Raw genomic sequence first — 16220 nt, 5'->3', positions numbered from 1 at the left:
TTAGAAGGGTCAAATATTATAGCATTTGCAATCGATCCTATACCCGAAGCGTATGGGACACGATGCATAATGTCTTACATAAAGACTTAATACTTTATCAATCTTCTGCCATAATATTTTATGTGCTACGTTCTCACAATTCGAATTATGGAGAGGAATGTCGTAATCATAATCGAAATTTAAGAACACACTATGTATCCTTGACTAAGTTTATTAACATTCCACCACCTAAACCTTTAGATTTGAAATGAAGCATAATATTCTCTCCCTTAATTATAGCAAAACAACTATTCAACCATTACAACTTTGCAAAGTATGACTCTTGTTTTCTATAATTAATATTGCTAACTTGCAATACTTGCCTTAATAATCATGTAATCATAACATTTATGCTCCCATTATCACGATGATTATTACAAACATAACACTTATGCTCCCACTAGCTTGTAAATGTATTCAGAAACAGCTTAACTTTCAGAAAAACAATGCCTATTGAATTTCTTTAAGTTCATATTTCTAATACCCAATGCTTTGATAATCTTTTATCAATGCTTCTTAAACTTATACACCTTTCCCTTATATAGCTCATATGTGTGTCTTAAACAATTCAGACTAATTGCCAAATTTCATAATTCGAATCATCGAAAGGGATACTGTAACCATAATCGAATTCGAGAATACAATTTTCACAATTACTATCTTCTTAAAATCTTTCTTAGTGAAAGCATTTCCTCACAGTCATTTTCATGAGGGAGGGAATCTTATGACACTTAGATTTTAGTGGTGCATGTGTTCCTATCAATGTGAATTTGTCAAAACCAAAGTTTTCGACAAATTCAAACTCATATGGACCGAACTTTCTTAATCTTGATTTCTTGCCTTATGATAACACGGTTGCCCACCATGTCTTCCAAGTAGTTAAGCAGCTCGCCCTTTCCTATCAATGTACTTTCAATTGATCAAGGTCCTTGCCTTTTACGCATTCAAATGAGAACTCATAGGCTCACATGCATAATTAACTCAATTGGAATAGCATAGAAACAAGGTAATGTCAACACGATAGGTTGTAAACCTCTACTCGTGTGCTAGTGATGATCGATAAGGTTTATTCTTGATTTGTTCTTCAAACCTTTCAAGACCATTAAGACTCCCACTGACTCCTTGACATATAAGATTCTTTTGTCAATAAACATTTCTTGACAAACAAATACTCAAGAGTTAGTGTAGCCTTTTTCAAGACAAAACATTTCATAAAATTGGTCCTAGTTGGTCTTTGTCTTATCCAAGACATCACAACTTTCCAATTTCAAATGTGCGAGAATAGGAAAACCTTTTTCAAAGTTCTACATTTGATAAATGTTATAAACCTTCTTAAGACTTGTCACTCAATATTACAATCTTAACTCTAAGACTTGTTTTGGAATGAAGTATGATTGACTTCTTGATTTAACCATTTCTTTAATTCTTAATTCCTCTTCTTAGACATCCAGTTGTACTAAGATTTACTTAGAGGATCAATTGAGATATGGTTCTTGATCATTAAGACATATCATAAAGCATAAAAGGTACTCTGCCTTCTTAGAGTAGAGAAACTTTTATCTTTCTGCCTACTTGATTCTTCTTATTCATTCTGCTATTGATTTAAACCTTTTTCAATCAATTCAGAATTACACTTAATCTTATAAGTATAATCATATTTACTAATCCTTTAGTAAATCATGACGAATATCTTTGTTACCCTTGTGGTGGACTTGATCAACACACAACTTTGTGTACTTGATCTCCTAGTCCTTCACTTGACACTTTGGTAACGAATTAGTCTAATTTCCAAATATGAAATTTCTCATTCATCATGCAACCAAGTTGCATGATTCCAAGTTTCTGTCCAATTGAAACTTGCGTGATGAGAAACTTTCCCTATTTGGTAAATTCTTGACATTTCCACTATTAACATAATTAAGAATCACATCCATTCGTTGTAGAAATATGCAAACATCAATTTTTCATAACGATTTCATTGCAAGGAAATAAATAAATAAATAAATGAGTCAAATCAAAATTTATTTTATTTATAACTGCAGCAGAAAACATTTTTCCTTACAATGCAAAATCAACTGAAAAACTATGTAATCAAATATTCCTAACAATTCTATCATAACTTTCTAAGCTCAAAATCTAATCTTCAAGTCCATGCGATCAAGATCTATTTCTTTGTGATTAGACTTATCTTGCTTTTCCATCAAGCTTCCTCTCTTTTCACTGATCCTGCAAAACATTCAAATGCAATCTTATCACATCATGTATTAAGAATCAACGAATAGGAACTTAATGGAGTTAGATAGTGGATTTTACGTGAAGCACAACCATACTCTTTGACTCTCCCATCTTCTGGACTCTTTAGGCTCTTAGGGCAGACTTGTATCCAACGCCCTTTCTCTTGGCAGCAAACGCAGGTCGGTTCTCCTAGAACGTCCTCGGAAGCATGGTTGGTTGACTTTCCCAACAAATATGCTCCATTGCTTTGCCAAATCATTTCTGATTCAGCAGCAATGAGCATGTAAGTTAGGTTAATGAGGTTTGCGTCATGACCCATCATATAATACTTTCTTTTGAACTCATTATATGATTCAGGAAGTGACTGCAGAACCCAGTTCACAGCCAACCTATCCGGGAATGACACACCCAACATTATCAACCTATCGATGTGTGATTTCATTCCTAGAACGTGGGCACACACGGGTTTACCATCTTCATATTTCATTTCCAATAAGGCTTTAGTGACATTGAACCTTTCAATCCTTCGATCTTGTCGGTTAGGGAGAATAATTGGAGGAGGTGGAGGAAGTGAATCCTGATATCTTGTTCCTCGATCAAATCGTGGAATATCATCTTCATGTGGAATGCTTGTTCAACGAGATTTGGGAAGACCATAGTTGTCGTACATTGACATCTACAAAATGGGAGAAAATAAATTCAAGTTAGTTGATTGATTGAGTCCTTAATAAATCACCCAAATGAGATATTAAGGCTAAGACCCAACACAATATTCCACAACTCGGGAGAGGGATGTCATAACCCAAATTGCAGAACATTTGAAGGTAAGTGAATGACGATTCACTAATTTCCACCAACGAAAAACGAAAAAGAAATTTAAGTTTTAAATCTACGAAAACTCCTAGAACCTTTGAGATTCATTGAACTTTTCAATGGCATGATTAAATCTCGATATGCCCCTCTAGTTTGTGACTGGGATGCCGAGGATCACAAAGCGGTTGTTAATAACCACGCAAATCTACATGGTGCCCCCACATGTTACAGTCACCTATTCGATGTGCCAGTAAACCACACACGCTCCACCAAATTATGACAAACATTGAGTCACCCTTTGCTACCTTTGCTTAGAACCATTTAGTGTGCCGGTAAACAACACACGCTCCACTAACGTCTTCGCAAGGGCACAAAGTGTAATTTCATGGAATTGCATCAATTCACTTTTGCCTAAAGTAACTAAGATTGGGAATTTGTAAAACATTTAGTTACTTTTGTACTTTGTTATAGTTATAATGGAAGGTTTATGTCCTATCCTACCCATTCGGCTAACGACCCTCCACTAGTCAAGAGTGCGGTGGGTAAGAGTGGATACCCATTCAATCGCCATTTTATAGGCAATTTCCTTAAAAACCCCTTATAGACCAGCTTCGTGAATGAGGCATACTAACGGTAAGACTGACTTTTACTCATACATATATATAATGTTAGACTTTTAATGTTATATATAGTACAGGGTGTATTTTACACTTTTAAAATACTAGGTGGTCAAATTTAACAATCATACTTTTAATTCAATTAAATTGTAAACCAAAACTTTATGGATTTATTAAACCTATTTTAATTATACACTTTAATTAATTAATAAAACCATAAGGGTGTGATTTGAACTTTTCAAAACAATACTAGGGTTTTAGAATTTAACATTCCTAAATTAAACTTTTAATCAACTTTTAAATTCCAAAACTTAAGGGCAAGTTTTGAAACATTTCAAAACATTAGGATTTAGAATTTAAATATACATCAAAATTAAACTTTTAATCAAAATTTAAATTCCAAAACTTGAGGGAAAGTTTTGAAACATTTCAAAACATTAGGGTTTCAACTATTTAAATTTCAAAACAAACTTTTGAGTTCAAATTTAAACTATAAAACCTAAAGGGGAAAATTGAAACTTTTCATACAAGATAATTCAAATCTAAATTACAAATAATCAAACTTTATCTAATAAAACAAGTGATTATCTAAATTTTGAGAATTATCTTCTATTTAGGTAAGGATAATCACCAAATATTGATAAAATTCGGATTTTATAACAAAAACATGTTTATGGTAATTATCAAAAGCCAAAACAAGAAGAAAATCGCAAATCTGAGCTGTCAGACCCTTTGACTCGTCGAATCTGGACTTGGACTCGTCGAGTACAGCTGAGTCGGCGAGTTCACCAAGTGACTTGGCGAGTCAAACACTCAGAAGCGCAAAAAAATCACTTTTCAGTGCTGATTTCGATCAAATATGCATCAATACAATTGAAACCAATCTAGGCTCTGATACCACTGATGGGTTTAGGCAATAAGAACATCCTATGTGCTCATACAAACCCTAATGTTTGGATCTAGGTTTCTCTATTGTACATGCAATTCATCCAAGACTATAAACCCTAGATCTAGCATACAAGTAATCATATTAACATAAGAATGGGTTTATGTTATTACATTGATTGTTATGTAGCAATAACAATCCCAAATCCTCCTTGTATTGACTTTAGAAAGCTTAGAGTCACAAATGTCACTCCTCTAATGGTTCAAAAACACCAAGAGCAAGAGGATGACGAGGAGAAGAGAAGGAGGCTGCCCAAAACGTGTGTAAACCCTAGAAGAAGTCTTGTCCACGTTTTTGGGCATAAGGGTTCTTTAAATGGTGAGGCTATTAAGGTTATCTAACAAGGAAACCCTAATTTGGATGCTTAAGCCCTAAACAACCCATGGGCTCCCTCTTTAAAGGCCTTTGGATGATTTCTAATGGGTTCCCCATAGAATTCGTCCACCCCTTTAATATGGAGTCCATTAGCTCAATATTCAACTATCATACAATTGACAGTTCCAGTCCCTTAAGTTTAATTAATCTCTTTTAGCCACAAAACTAATTACTAATTAATTCTTGACTAATATTAATTGAACTATATGATTTCTCCTTTAATATATTATTCTCATAATATATTAATAAATCATATTTAATCCTTTCTCTCCATTATTCATCCTATCAAGTTGCTTTGGTGAAGGCAGCCCAAAAGGACCATGCACCATCGGGTCAACTACATACCAAAATAGTTATGGACTTAGACACTAATCCAACAGGTGCTTCATCAAGAACAACCGTGATCAGCTTACCAAGTTCCAACCCAAAGATGATGAAGCCATCTTCCTTGGGTACTCCTCAAAATCGAAAGCTTATAGAGTTCTTAACCGGAGAACTCGTGTTCTGGAAGAAAGCTTCAACATTAATTGTGACGACAACTTCGTTTGGAATTGTTGCCCAACTCACATTATGGAGTTTGATGCTCCTCCACCAGGATGTCCGACTCCCCAAACTATTCTTGGAGTTGTTTTTGAAACTCTCTTTGGTCCTTCCGAAACCACTCTTGATTCGGAATCTCGATCAAGACCAAATCTCATTCCAATCCCTTCATTGGAAGCACCTGTCTCGCATAATGTCTCTGGTCCGATCCCAAGCCTCCCTCCATTTGATTCCGAACCATTTCAACCTTCTCAGGTTGAGGGACAGAATACTCATCCCTCTCTTGAATCAAATGTGGATGGATTCCAAGATGCAACTGCTAATTTCGATGATTCCAATCCTCTCAACATTGATGAAAATGAAAACTTCTTTGAGTTCCCTTTTGATGATAATGTCAATCTCTCTAATTTAGAAGTTGAGGGGGAGCATCATCCTCACATTCAAACCATTCAGGGGGAGCAAATCAACTCCACTGTTGATATCGGAACAATGGCTGCACAAGTACTCCCACGATTACATGTTTGGACAAAGGATCAACCTCCGAACCAAGTAATTGGTAACCCCAATGCTGGTGTACAGACTCGTTCTGCTACAAGTATCCAAAATGAATGCCATTTTTCAGCATTTATATCCATGGTTGAACCCAAATCCATTAAAGACGCATTGGAGCATGCTAATTGGATTACGACCATGCAAGATGAACTGGCAGAATTTGACCGAAATGAAGTTTGGACTCTCGTGCCTCCTCCTTATAATCACCCCATTGTCGGTACGATATGGGTATTTCACAACAAGCTAGATGACACAGGAGTTATTATTTGAAATAAATCAAGATTGGTGGCAAAAGGATTTACACATATAGAAGAGCTCGACTACGATGAGACCTTTACTCCCGTTGCACGTCTTGAAGCCATAAGAATCTTTCTTACTTATGCTGCTCATAAAAGCTTCAAAGTTTACAAAATGGATGTTAAGAGTGCCTTTCTTAACTGTGAACTTGACACTGAAGTGTACCTTCAACAGCCGCCCAGTTTTGTTAATCTTTCTTTTCCGAACTACTGTTACAAACTCCGGAAGGCTGTCTACGGACTCAAGCGGGCTCCTCAGGCATGGTACGAGACCCTCACTGATTTTCTCAAACTCTCTGGTTTTCAAAAAGGAATTTTAGATCCCACTCTATTCCGAAGATCAAATGGAAAGCATCTCATGTTGGTACAAATCTATGTGAATGACATTATTTTTGGATCTACGGATTCATCTATGGTTGTTGACTTTGCTAAACTGATGATCAATCGATTTCAAATGAGCATGAATCGGGAGTTAAGCTTATTCCTTGGCCTACAAGTCAAAATGACTAATAGAGGCATCTTCATTCATTAAGAGAGAACTCCTCAAGAAATACTCAATGGACACCTATGCCTCAGCCAAGGTACCAATGGGCTTCGGACACAAGATCTTTGACGACCCTTTAGGTGTTTCAGTTGATGAAAAGAAATATTGCAGAATGATTGGATCCGTACTCTATCTCACAGCAAGTCGTCCGAATATCATGTTTTCGACATGTTTATGTGCCATATTTCAAGTCAACCCAAAGATGTCTCATCTCTTGGCTGTGAAAAAAATCTTCAGATACCTTAAAGGCACAAAGAGTCTCGTAATATGGTACCCAGCAAATGAAAGCTTCCTTCTTCAAGCATATTCAAATTCGAACTATGGTGGTCTTCAACTTGAAGAAAAAGCACTTCAGGTGGCTGTCAATTCTTAGGTGGTCGTTTGGTCAGTTGGTCATCCAAGAAACAGAACTGCATTGCACTATCTACAGCCGAAGTCGAATACATAGCTGTTGCCAGCTGTACATCTCAGGTTCTGTGGATGAAATCTCAACTCTTGGACTATGGTTACCGCTTTCAACGTATTCCTATCTATTGTGATTCTCAAAGTGCCATTGCGATTTCCCACAATCCAATTCAGCACTCAATGACTACGCACATCGATATAAGGTACCATTTCATAGAAGATCATGTTCTAAACGATAACATTGAACTCATTTTTGTTCCATTTGATGATAATATTGCTGATGTCTTTACTAAGGCATTAGACGAAACCAAATTCAATGGTTTTCTAAACAAGATGGGTATGATGATACCAGATCCTTAGTTCTTTCAAGAGACTTGTTCTCTTTGATAGAAGTATTTGAAAGAAATCTAGTTCCGATCTCCAAATCTTTTCATCTCGGAACTACCTTCTCTCAAAACACATAGGATCATTTTACTTGTCTTTATTTCTGGCCATCACTTGAGTTTTAAGCTGTATAGTTCATCATGATTGATTGTTATTCTAAGTCTACATTCTCATTTTGTTCGGATTTTTATCTCAGAATATACTGCATAATGGCATCCTCAAAATTCCACTCCAGAAAGGTATTGAATTCTGCACTTCGGAACTTCAGAATTACTCTGGAAGTTTTCTAAAATCTCACTCCGGAATACTTTCTAAACCATGTTCCGGAAACTCTTTCATTTTCACTCCGGAAATTCTTGAAAATCACTATTCCAGAATCACTGCTCTGGAATCACCAACCTTGTTTAAATCAAACTAAATTTTTGTTCCGGAATCACAAACCTTTTCCTAAAGCGCACTAAATTTTTTACTCCGAAATCGAAACTCTCTCCGGATTATTTCTCTTTCTGGACCTCTCTTCAAATCAAGCATGTTCCAGAGTACAAAACTTTACCCTCCAGATCATTCACTGTCCGGAATCACTCATCCAGAATTCCAAAGGATAATAAAGTGAAACGTTTTTTCTCAACGGCTACTTTCTAGGAAGATCCTATCCTATCATCCTTGATTCTCATTACACGATTGCACGCCCCATAAAAGTAGCCATCGAATCGCCGATTGGGTTTTCCATTTTTAGCCACAAACAAACCTCATCTTTCACCTCCCAAGACAACTCAACCCCTAAACCTCTTTATCATTTAATGCAACCCGTTTATTGTTTAGATCCTCATCATTACCATACAAATACAACCCACTTCCCTTACCTATAAATACCAATCAAAACCCCCTTATACCTATTTACACGCTCAATACTTCTGAAACCCTTTATTTCTCTCTGAGTTCTTCGTGTTCTTCAAGCAATCATCTCTTGAAACAATGGCGTCTCCATAGAAAGCCACTCAAACTGCCTCAACCACAAAGAAATCCATTGCAAGAAAGAAATCTACCAAAGGTTCGAAGGGTTCATCATCATCTGCCGGTCCAGAACCGTTTATAAGAGACACCACTCAACTTTTCTACCTAAATCCCATGGATTACGTTGAATCCATCAGGGTCATGATAGAGTTTATCGCAAATCACCCTATCTCCATTCCCCTCACTAAAATCCCTGAACCTCCACTACCACTTCATCATCTTCATCGTGCCTTTACCAGTATCAAACTCAAAGATGGTGCACTAGAGACTACAATCATCGGTGACAGAATCGTTCCAATCTATAAATCGACCTTACTTAATGCGATTGGGTATAATCAAGATTACAGGGCTAAAGATTTCAAGAAATCTTCCGTCTCTGGACTCTGGACCGTGCTAATGCATTTCATCATCAGAGGGATGTCCGAAAAGCATGGAGGAACTGATACGCTAAGCAAAGACTAGCTTAACGTTGTCTACAACATCTACTTCGGACGAGACAATGCGGTGGATCTTCTAGAAGTCCTATGACAAGATTTTTGCAAATTTTCCATCAAAAGAAAGGAGCACTAGGTTCTAGGCACTGACGCTCCAACAAATCTTCCAGGAACTTCATGAACGACTTCCGGTTACAACCATTCCTTTGGAGGTATGTGTTTCCTTCAAAGTTTTTAAGGCATATAGGATTCCAGACCAATCCTCTTTTGGTCCGATTCGACGACTTCCAAACCATATGTTGGCCTTAATCCCTTCCGATTCTATTTATTTAAAACAACACTTGGAGACTTTAGTTTTGTTCGACCTAACACAACCTACCGCAGTCTTAGTTGAGCCCATTTTGGAAGAGGCCAATCCTACCACGTCCGGACCTAAGGTTAAGAAACCTGCCAAACGAAAGGGTTCTCCCTCTAAGTCAAAGCCTAAAAAGAGAACCATAGTCAGCTCTTCCTCTCCAAAGGAAAATGCTCATGACATTCTGGCTGACTCTGGAAGTTAGAACACTCCTTGTCTACTCATTTGAGGTGCCCCTCAATGTTTCAAAATCGCTTGCATACACTCATGGGGAGTCTCCACATAATCCACCCTCATCTTCCCAAAAAGGTGATACTGGTGTTGACCATAGTTCCTTGTAGCCCCCTGGAACACACCCACGAGTCAAATTTGATGTCCCTTTCGATTCTCACAGTAGCACACGCTCTGGAACCCCTGTTCTGAACCCTAGACTTTTCGGAGAGGGAGCAGTCTCTTCGAATCCGAAAGCCTCAACTAGTTTGATACCAGGAAGGCCTATAGGACGACCAGGTGCTAATGATCCCTAATGGGAAGATTTTGTTAACAAGGTCGTATGCAAATGTCTGGATCTCACCAGAGCTCAAGTGGAATCCACACTTATCTCCATGAGGAACATCGCCATCCAAAGCAATATGCCTTATGTTCCTCCCACTGACGCAAATGTAACCAACAAACTCACTTCTGAAGTACCGCCTATTACCACTCACCAAGACGTCTTCCAAATCAATCTGAATGAAGAGCTCTCCGAAGAAGTCATGTTGGATGATGAAGCAAAAACTGTTCCAGACACAAATTTCATGACTTCAATCCATTATCAATCAAAGGCATCCATATCCAATTCTGCCTATGACTTCGGATCCTCCTCATCAACCACTCCGGATGATGAACTTAACTCCAATATGCATGAAGACGATGCTGCAACCAAGCTGGGTGCATCCAAAAACATTCCTTCATGCCAAGTTCCTCCACAAGACTCAGATTTTGATTCGGAATCATCAGTTGGTGACTATATTGACCCCATCGTTCTTCTCAAGATTCAGACCAACATCTCTGACACTATGAAGAATGTGTCATCCATTGAAACATCCGTAATAGAGCTCAACATGAAGATGGATCAAAAAGTCTCCAGAATTGATTCCAAACTTGATGCCATTCTTTAGTCTCTATCCCAGCCGTCCGGACCATCTATTGCTGAAAGAAAAGCTCAACTGGATCAATTAATCTCTCTTCGGCTCAAGCACTCAATGGAGGAAGTTGAAGCCAAGTATGATGCCTCCATTGAACACTACCTGGACACTATCTCCTCCATGCTCAAAGCCCATGATGACTTGGTGTCTGCTACCAATGATCTCATTAAGCAGACCCATGTGCGTAATGAGAAACAGATCCAGAGTCTAAAGAAGGAGATAAAGAAGAAGCACAAGATGAATCTCATTCTCCAACTACTCCTCATCAAACTTCTTTGATCTACTTAGAACATTGTCGATGTTCCAAATCGGAAGTTGGATGAGATGTTAGCCGTCCTGGGGCATCTGTTGGATCACCTAGCTGCTAAAGCCTTACATCTGCCACATATGATAATCTCACCAAAGAAATCAACATTGGCCTCCAAAAAGTGTTTGAGAAGTTTGATGATGTGAAGGAGTCCTTAGCGCTTGCACCGGTCCGGAGGCTTCCCGATGCAAGAGTGGGAGAAGGCCCAAGCCAACCTTGGAAACCCGCCTCGGAATTTACACTTCGAGATGAAGAAGACCTAGATTCCGAAGATGAAGTTCAAATCGTCTCCGGAATGCTAGGAAACTCCTCTGAAGAAGAAGAAGACGAATATATTCTGGACAAAGCTCCTAAGGGAGTTCTTGGTCTTCAAGCTCCTAAGTTGACCCTTTCGAAGGAAATGACAAAAGAGCAAAAGAAAATCTGGTCTGCTACTTCCTGGCCTTCCTCTCTCCCTGGTGCTCTCCGGATGGGCATTCAAATGGCTAAAGCAAAATCCTTTTTAACCGCTGAAGCCTTCCGAGCTACTCCTTCCATGCAGCCCCCCATTCCGGACCCAAACATTGCTCCAATCAACCAGGGCTCTCCTCTTCGGATCCCTGATGAAATTCCGGAAGAACCTCTTCCAAATACCACTCCGAAATTCACGATCGATGAAAACATGAAGCTTGTCATATCTGCTCTACAGAAAGACAAAGGGAAGAAACCTATGACTGCCGAGCAACAAGCCTTTCATTCTGGACCAACTCCAAAGCAAATTCATGGATGGTCTCAGGAACAAATCAACAAGGCATTAGAGGATAGCATTCGGATCCAAGCTCTACAACAAATTATACACAAAATTTCCTCCTCTTCACCCATCTGATGATCTGGAGATGATAATCCGGACAGAGCGAGAAAGACTTAAAACTTTCTACTCTAAGCATGCACAAAATCTCAAGGAAGTGTGGTCGAGGAAGAGAATTACCCAAGTTGAGAGTTTCGGAAGAAAAATATTAGTGAAATTTGATCTCAATTGTCCTCTATTCCGTCTTCACATCCTCCTGAACAAGCCAACACCCTGGACTGTTACTGATGCTGACTTTCCCTCCGTGAATCCGAATGACATCCTCAGTTTAGCTGCCTACTTCAGAGAAAATCAAAAGGATGACATCAGTATGGGAGCTTACCATGCTACTCTGAGCTTCCAGAAGGATTATGTTGCGGAATTTTGCCAACGTGATTATGAGCTTGCACACCTTTATGGAACTAAACAATTTGTTGCCAAAATCGACTTTGTTCTTCCAAAAGCTAAAGTTCTTGCAGATGGTCCTATTGAAGAACCAGTTCTAGGGTTTGTCTACACAACAAGAAAGAAAAACAAAAAGGACTGTTTCCGAGTCCTTGACAAACATCTAGTTCCGACCAAAGCTCTGAAGAATTTCATATCTTGGGCGTCCAAGTCTGATGCGCCGGAACATGTCAAGGCAAAGTTTGTAAATCAATTGGAGTGGTACGTTGAAGTCCGAGAGTGGTTGTTCAGAGCCTACACCTTCATCAAGGAAGAAATGAACTATGTTTACTGGATTGCTAAGCTCACTTAGGGGGGAGATTATTGGAATCTGAAAGTGAACCTCTAGCAATCCTAAGTACTCATTCCAAAGTATGTATATTCCGAAGTGGAGAAGTGGTCTGGAATCTGTCCGGACCAGGAAAGAAGACATTGTGAAACTGAAAGCACTCCAGAATGACTCTCATGTCCGAAGTGGATGCTGATCCGGAAGAACTCTATTTTGTCTTTGTAACATTTATTATATATGTATTTCTATTGATGTAACGTTTCATAGGACTTACTCTTTCGTTGTATTTGGACAATCAGAATGTAAAAAACATTTCTATTGTCCAGTCCTATGTAAGCACTCTAGTTATTTCAATGTAACCTTCACTCCTATTTGTAGGAGCATTCAATACAAGTCAACTACGAATCTTTCATTCAACTTTTGGCACTTTACTAAGTTAATTCAAACTTCTTTCAAACATTCTACTTTTTCTTCATTTATTGACTTTGCCTTGATCATTTATTCTCATTGTTCATTAAATGACTTGATCATTTGCTGAATCTATTATCTAAGACTTGACTGGTCTTTCCAAGCTTGACTTGAACATTTATTAGCAAGTAGACATTGATCTTAAGCATTCACTCAAGGTTTGAGTTTTTAAACCTTGTCCCTGCTCATCAGATCGATCTTGTTCTCTCAGTATATTGACTGTAAAGACACCATCAACCCTATTGTCAAGCCTACTACTATTTACACGGTTCTCACACTTGTGATCTTCCGTTCATGGCCGATCCACCTACTTGATGTCAAAATTACCTTTTTACATAGGAACGTGGACGAAACTACCTACATGAATCAACCTTCGGGTTTTGTAGATCACACACATCCTAACTTTGTATGTCGTTTGCGAAAGTCTTTACACGGGCTCAAACAAGCCCCCCGAGCATGGTATTACCGCTTTTCCATGTATATTCAAGCTCACGGCTTCAAAATCGCTATTATAGATACCTCATTGTTTATGTATCGAAACAAGCATGATACCACATCTACTATTATACGTTGATGACATCATACTCACCGCCTCCAGTGACTTATGTTTTCATAGTATCATCACTGCTCTTTCACTAGAATTTGCAATGATCAACTTGGGTATACTTTATCATTTTCTCAGCAGTCAATTTACTCATACCACTCAGTGTCTATTTCTCTCATTGTCCAAATATGTTAAAGATATTCTCGTACGGGAAAATATGACATACTATAATTCTGTTTCCACTTAAAGCCATACGTCATCAAGTCTAAGCGCCACTGACAGCAAACCTCTTGAAGATGACACTCTTTACCGGAGCCTAGCTGGTGCACTTCAATACCCGTCCTTCATGAGACGCGACATTGGATATGCGATTTAACAAGTCTGTTTATTTATGTATGCACCTTAGGAACCCCACTTCAACTTCCTCAAGCGCATTCTCCGGTACTTAATGGGCACATTAACAAGGTCTCCACATTCTTGCATCCCCCAATCTTCATGTTACTACTTACTCGGATATTGATAAGGGGAGGGGGGGTTGTCCCAAATCCTGACGATCCAAATACAAATATTGTGTGTTCTTAGGGGACAATTTGGTTTCATGCTCTTCTAAAAGACAACCTATTTTCTCCTGTTCCACCACCAAAGTTGAGTACCGAGGCATTTTGAATGCCACTGCTGAAACCAGCTGGTTGAGAAACTTGTTACTCGAACTTCACATACCGGTTAATAATGCTATGATTCTTTACTATGACAACATCTATGCTGTCTACCTCTCTGATAATCCATACAACATCAACACACCAAACATGTCAAAATCGACATCCATTATGTTCGAGATCTCGTCCATATTGGTAGAATCCGCGTCCTTCATGTGCCTACTAATCAACAATATGCCGCCATATTCTCTAAAGAGATTCCGAGACAAATATTTCAACGATTCAAGTCCAGTTTGAGCATTCGGCCTCCTCCCGCTCAAACTGCGGGGGAATATTAGATGCTATATATTCTATATTTGTTGTATATTCTTATTAATTGTATTTTCCTATATTTTAGGTAATGAATTTCCCTGTATGATATATTTCCCAACTGATTGAATGTAAGGCATCAATTTCTTTGGAAACCTTTAATAACATGCAAAAGAGAGAGGTACACGACACCAAACGCAAAAACAAGCATAGAATGGGAAGACACACAAAAGATTAATCGTGCCTTATAGATGAAAAAAATACGTAGATTGTTTTTACATACTTTTATGTAGAAAACGAAAACTAAGTTTGTTTAGAATTTTGGTTAAGTTATCATATGAAGTTTGTGTAACGGAATAAACAAAGTTTTGTATGCATGTTTCTATACACAAAATGAAAATTGATTTTGTTTATAATGTTGCTTTAGTTATGAACACAGGTCGTATTATAACTCTTATAGTTCATAAAAATGTATAGTTTTTATTATTAACTTTGAAATATTATGAAACACGATTAGCAATAGATATTGAGTAGAAGATGGTTGAATTGGTCAAAAGAGAATTCTACCTTTGTATTATGAATGGATGTAGGAGAAAACGAATGTCGATGAAGAAAATCAAAGGTATTAGAATGGTTACATTTATTATAGTATGGATGAAATCAGATTTTATGTATATGTGTTATTTAATTTTATGAGCGGGAAACAAAGAGAGAGGAGCTCCAGAAAAATGACATGTGACATAACTAACTACTCTTTTATATATATATATATATATATATATATATATATATATATATATATATATATATATATATATATATATATATATATATATATATACTAGCTTAAAACACGCATATTAAAAAGGTTCATATTCAAAAACATAATTTGATAAAAAAAAACCAAAATCTCAATTATAAATAGCTGATTTATTGGATTAAAGTTTGGAAACTCTTATCCTCGATATACCATACAAGATTAATAATATTGAAATTTGAAATATAATTTATACCTAGCTCACTTTGAGAATTAAGGAATGAATATATATATATATATATATATATATATATATATATATATATATATATATATATATATATATATATATATATATATATATATATATATATATATAGTCATTCCTTAATTCTCAAGTGAGCTACCAAATATATATCATTTACTAGGTATAAATTATACTTCAAATTGGACAGGGCCCACATAGGAACGGGGATCCATGAGACTTTTTAACATGTCTAATATATATATATATATATATATATATATATATATATATATATATATATATATATATATATATATATATATATATAGTACAGATGACAAAATGTCTCATTGGACGTTGTTCCCATGGGTGTCTCTTCTAATTTGGGGGATATTTTTAAAAAAAATCGAGGGTGGGGACGGGGGTGGGGGCAAGGTTATCCCCAGTTTTAATTTTGGAGGGGGGGAGGGCGGGGGAATGCAATCCCGTCTCGAAACCCCAATGGGGACCCCGATAATAAATTACACATATATTTATATATACTAATTATATAAATATAATAAATACAACCATGATTTTGAGCTTCAATAATTCATCAAAAAGTATGTTTTTAAGTTTTTAGTATAATTTTTTAAGA

This window comes from Lactuca serriola, chromosome 4 (assembly GCF_051521515.1).
Source record: "Lactuca serriola cultivar US96UC23 chromosome 4, Lser_US96UC23_V15, whole genome shotgun sequence".
NCBI lineage: Eukaryota > Viridiplantae > Streptophyta > Magnoliopsida > Asterales > Asteraceae > Lactuca > Lactuca serriola.
This window is presented reverse-complemented; position numbering follows the sequence as displayed.